Source organism: Anopheles bellator, chromosome 1, assembly GCF_943735745.2.
Source record: "Anopheles bellator chromosome 1, idAnoBellAS_SP24_06.2, whole genome shotgun sequence".
Classification (NCBI taxonomy): Eukaryota; Metazoa; Arthropoda; class Insecta; order Diptera; family Culicidae; genus Anopheles; species Anopheles bellator.
In genome coordinates this window covers 17,912,604-17,918,603 of record NC_071285.1, presented here as the reverse complement: position 1 = coordinate 17,918,603, position 6,000 = coordinate 17,912,604, and positions in this window count along the sequence as shown.

Sequence of the window (6,000 nt, the reverse complement as noted above, 5' to 3'; positions counted from 1 at the left end):
AATTAATAAGGGAATGTAAAGGACATTCGATTGGAGTGACATTTATAGACACGAGCAGCTTCCCAAAAGTTTATTGAGCAAAGTAGAACTTTTTTCAGAGTCCTTTAGCAATTAGTTATTTTTTTTAAAGTGAACAGGTTTCATCGTTTATTCTTACAGATAAAAATCAATGTTTTGTTTTATCTTTTTGCAGCTCCCGGCATTCAATTAGCCAAAATGATATCAATTAAATGATCAGTGATAGCAGCGATTGTCGCCCAGATAAGTTCTTAAATTAAAAGGTTAGTACAATAAAGCATAAAACTGATCTCTGTTAGCCATTTGCCACGATGGCGGTCTCCCTTTGCCAGCTCACTCTGCTGACCGATTTATGAAGCCATCGCCAATAAAAATGGCAATGGCGAATTTAGTACCCCTTCAACCCTTTTCATTCCCATTTCCCATTTTGAACCCCTCCGAGAAGGGCCTCTGGTGCGCCGGCTGGAATGGCTTCCATTTTAACCCTTTTTCCCAATCAGATTCCCGGACGGATCGTACGATATAAAACCGGTGCCCGGAGCGCTTCAACTCCGCCCCATTTTCATCGAAGTTGGCCCATCGGTCGGGGAAAAAAAAATCAAAATAAACTGAACCCCTTCAAACGAGCAGTCACGGCGCACGCACGGCGCTCCGTCTCTCATTTGAATATCTCGTCGTCGGTTTTAAAATGGCCCGATGAAGCGACAACCCAACGAGGAGCAAGCAAAAAATCTCACAAAAAATGGTTGCTGCGCAACACCCTTTCGGAGGGTCTCTCTCTCCCGCGTTGTGTCAACGCTACATCGATTTGGGTGTCTGTGTTGGTGCCACCGGTCCCGAGAAAGGGGTTAGAATTGAAGGGGTAAGCCCGGACGGGCTGAGGATGGTGATTGGATGGTCGGAAACGCACGCAAGATACGCTCGCGTATCGCGCGCCTTGCGTATGGGTTTATTTTTGGTCCCGTCGTTGTTGCTGCTTCTCTCTCTCTCTCTCTCGCTGTCCTCGTGACCGGGACTCCTCTCGCTCATGTGTGTGTTTGTGTGGAACAACGGCAGAGCATTAACTTCCCTTCTTTTACGTGTGTATCGTGTCGCTCTCCCGCTTTTATGTGAATCGTGCGCACAAGACGGTCACCCCCGTCCGGTTCCGGCCTACGGCCTGCGGGCGACCTGGTTACGGAACGGAACCGACACACTCGACAGGTTCGTTTATCTTCTTCACCGTGCGTCTCCATCCCATCCGGGAGCGGAGCGGACTGTCCGCTCGAATGAATGATGGTGACACTGACAACGTGAGGCAAGGACACGGCCGACTGCGGAGAAAGTCGTGGCCGTCGTAAAAGGAAAGGATTTCACTTTCACTACCCTCGCCCCAGAGCACACATCGCCCAAGGACACACGGCCCCGGCCAGGACGCCACGGGACGAAGCACGGGACGAAGCAAAGCACCAGCAAAGGGTTCACCCGTTCGATCCGTTACTCCGGGAAGGACCAGGCGGAGTGCGTTCTTTCGACTTTCACTTTCACTGACATCGCTTCCGCCGCCCCGCTGTGGAGCGAGGTGAAAGGATAAAGGATAACGTGTACATAATGTGAGCTGATGGGTTCTGGCACGTTACGTCGTGCCAGCCGGCCGGCCGGCCTTTCGTCCGTCCGTCGTGCTCACATAACACCGCGGGCCCCGGCCAAAAAGCAAATACGAAAGATATAGAGCACGGGAAGGGGCCATCACATAACCCCATTTCCAGCACCCAGACCCGGTCGGCCAGCTCACTTACACCGCCGCCCCGGACCCCGTGGTGCTGGGTTACGTACGTGATGAATGAGTTGCGAATTTCGGTTTCCGTTATCCTTTCGCTTTTGATACGCCATTTCTTTATTCCATCCGACCGGCGGGGCCCGGGCCAGGGACCGGGCGCAGGACCAGCAGGGATGGGGACCACTTTCCCGGTGCAGTCGAATGTGAGCCGCCACCCGGTTCCGGAGCCGCGGCCGAAAACGGTGGGCCTCCTTTGGGGGAGGTCCTTTTTTAAGGCTTCGCTTTTCCGGTACCTCTTCGTTAGGCGTTTCGCTGCCTCAGCAAGGGACCGAGGGATTATTGGGGGCTGTTTGTTTTATGTGTTGTGTCCGAGCTCCGAGCAGATTGGACTTTTGAAATGCCATTTCGGGTTAGATGGTTCGCCGGCTTTTCGGGTCTGCTTCGAGTCGCTTCTATTTGTTTTAGTTTTAACTGTTTCTTTTTATTGTAGTTTATTTGGTTTTGGGAAACTTTCTATCATAATTTCATCGCTTAACTATTTTCATCGTTTTCTGATGTTATTTTAGTAACTCTTTTAAAGGTTTGCTATTTTCTTTTGCACAAACTGGTATCACTTTCACTTTTACATGGTTTATTTTTGTATGTTAGTTGATTATAAGATTATTTTTAGTTAATTTTGTAAAGTTTTCCATTATTATTTCTTTGTTTTCCTTTTTTATCAGTCTTCTGATGCTGGTTTAGTAACTCTTTTAAGTAATGGACCATATTTCTAAAGCAACTTTCTTTTCCATTTCTTTTGTTACACAGCTCCATAAAGGGGTTTTCTCGGGTGTTGAGCCTAGCACATCCTTTCCGGGTTTTCTGCCGAGTTCAGTTGTTGCCAATCATCGGCCCCGGGAACAGGTTTGCCCGTTGCTGGGCGGGAGTTTGGCCGTGCCACAAAAGCGCCATAACCGGAGCCCGTCGTCGTAAACGGTTCGCAATCAATAATATTTTCCAGGATGTGATTAATGTGATTTTCGTTTGGCAATGCGTGCGTTGCCCGGGACCGATACCGGCACACCACTACCACAAGGCTTAGGCTTAGGTGCCCCCGGTGCCCGGGCCGGTGTCCGATGGACGCCCATTTCCGATACACCCACCACCGTTGGGAGCAATATAACGAAAAGGGTAAGATTTATTATTTCAGCCCTTTTTCCGCTTCCGAGGACGAACGCACACCGTTCTCGGGAAGATGCTGCCCAGCCCCTATTCTGGGCCCCGAGAGCGCCGACAAAAACCGCCATCACTCTGGAGGAAGAACATAAAGATTGCGGACTCCCCCACCATTTCTTGGCCACACACACGGTCCGCTGTGTGTATGTGTCTGTTGGTATATAAACGCGGCCAGGGAAGATAAAGTTTTTAGCCCTGTGCTGCTCCTGCTGCGGTGCCGGGTCGGGTCGAGTCGGTCGTTCGGTTCGGACTTAAGATGCTGCGGACCGGCGGGTCCCAGGAGGAATCGAACAACGGCGGGCCCCGGAAAAGGGGGATTTACTTTCGCCCTTTCGCAGATAGGGTTGCCCGACCGTACTCGGTGGCCGTGGCCGTGGGTGTTCCTTTATTTTTTTTGTTTATAAAGCATTTTTGATATCGATTTTCTCGCTCCGGTGGGGCGCCGGATCTGGCAAGTTGACCCTCGGACTTTGGACTTTGTTTAGGACATGCCATCGTCAGCGGGTGGCACACTATCGGGTTCGGCCCGGTTTGATGAAGGTTTTGCACCAAATTCGATCAATCTTTACTCCCGTGTGGGTGACGGTCGGTCCGGCGCCGGGATGGGACGTGTTTAAATGATGTTTACGTTATATACCTCACTGGACCGTATTTCACAATTTTGGTCAGGCGGCCCCATTTTTCGCCACTAAGGCCTCTCAGAAGGGTTCCTGTGCTTACTGGAGTTTAAAAACATTTGTGATGTGCCCGAATCGCTCCAATTCCCGTGTGTGGGAAGGACTTTTGTGATCACTTTATTGCTTGCCATCATCTAAATGGCGTTTGTGACATGTCGAATGACAGCCCTTCGATTTTCCATCGAATGCTTTCGTCTTGAATCCGCAGCCTCAATTCCGATTGTATTCCCGAGGAGGTTCTGATGTCCTCTCGATTGGGTTTGGATAATTAATATTAAAATAAATATAGTTTTCACTTGATGCGCGGTCGGCTGTGTCTTTTCTGGCATGGCCACCGTCGTGGTGTCATGGAGAGCTATTTCAGGATCCACGATCCTGGGCTGCCGGCGAGTGCCCCCATAATACATTACGGGCCGTTCATGTCGTTTTCAGTGGCCTTTTTTTTTTTCTTTCTGCGCACCGCCGGGCCAAATTATTTCGCATGGATTGCGGCCGCACAGATGAAAGCAGATCTTCCCGGAATAGGAAATTACCCGAACCGTAGCAAAAATCCTCCATCATCGCCATGGCCCGGTCGCTAGCCAACCATCATCGACACCACCATCGGCCGGCCGGCCGGCCGACGTTGCCCGGGCGAACGGGACCTTTCGAACGCTTGCTCCGGTCCAACGCCGCGAGGGCATTACACCCTGCGCGAACCCGCCCCAGCCCGAGCATAATTTGGACCGTGTGCGAGCTCGCCGTAAGAGGGCCGAGGGAATTTCCGCGAAGCACGACCGAAACCCGGAGCGCACCGGTGGAACCGTGTGAATTAAAAATTCGTCTGATCAATAATTCAACGAGCATAAAGGCTATTAAAATATGTATGACCAGCCAGTGTCGGAAGGTTTTGTCAGAAGTTGGAACATTACCATTGTCCAGCGGACAAAGTTCTGTCGTTCAGTTTTTTGCGCGGAAACGCGCCCGGAAGGTGCCCCACACATTCTTGCGACAATTACCCCAAAACGCTCTCGATAAGCGCCTTGCTGGAGGCCACTCGCAACGCATCCCCGATGTAAGGACACGGGGCGAACATGAACGATCACTCTTCGGGCGAATGTTAATGAGGTTGGTGTGTTTGAACGGCCACCATCGTCCTCGTTGTCGTCGTCGAGGGCAAACACTCCCAGCCCAGCCCAGCGCGGAGGTCGTGCGAAAAACACATTGATTGAATTTCCAATTTATGTCGGGGCGAATGTTTTCATTAAAATGTTATTTGATCTTTCGCTGAGTGGGCAACGACTGGGAATTTCGAGCCACCGCCTCGGTCGGCTTCGGTGAGAATTTCGTGCAGAATGAAAGGAAACGAAACGGAAAGGAAAACCCACGGCAAAACCGGGCTGCTGGGCTGGAGTGGATGATGCGAGCGGAATCTATGCAATTAAAAAATTCTAATGATACCTGACACTCTCCCCCGGTGGCCTTCCCGCTCGTTGGCTCACCGATGGCCAACGGGCACCACCCGATGATGATTAACATATTTTGATTCCGGCCTTGCCCCTAGAGGTCCGTCCGGTGGTCCCGGTTTTGGGGTTCTTGGTTCTGAGTGAAGGACCAAAACCCCCGGGACGGGCATAATGGTGGCCGGTAAAATGTAAAACACATTGTACACCGCTGCATGACACTTTGGAACGAAAGTTTGGGCTCGTTTGGGCTTATTCAAATGTTTGACCATAATGACCTTCCATTGATTCCCAGTTCGCCTAGAGACGAACCGGACCGGAGCACAGTGACGTGGCAACACCGTACCGTGATGTGACGGGTGTTCTGCCATAGTTGATGACTTATTTTTGCAACAACGGCACACACGGTCGATGGTGATTGTTTGTGAAAAATATTTAGACCAACAGCGTCGCTGTTGGTCCGGGGCTCCTCCCGAAGGAATTTCCATTCGAAAGGTTAAGAAATGGGTGACGTTTTCCCTTTTTGTGAAACTCCAACAATGCTTGCCAACTCGGGAACATCATTGAGTTGTTCCAAAAAAGCGGTTTCTCACAAAGTCATTTATGGCCACACGTGTTGAAACCATTATCGTTGGTTAGAATACTTCGATGATCGGACACGATATGTTGCCGGAGTGTTCAAGGTCCACGAGGCACTGTAGGCCTCAAGTGAGATCCCTTGCCCTGTTTGGACAGCGATAACGGTCGAAAGGATTGCCGCCCGTCGTCTTCGCCGCCGCCGCCGAGTTTATTTGCCCGCCAAGCCGTCCTTGTTTGCCAACCCTTGCTTGCGGGCCGACGTTGATAAGGAAGATGCCGATGCCGACGACGCCGCCAAAAGTCAACAAAC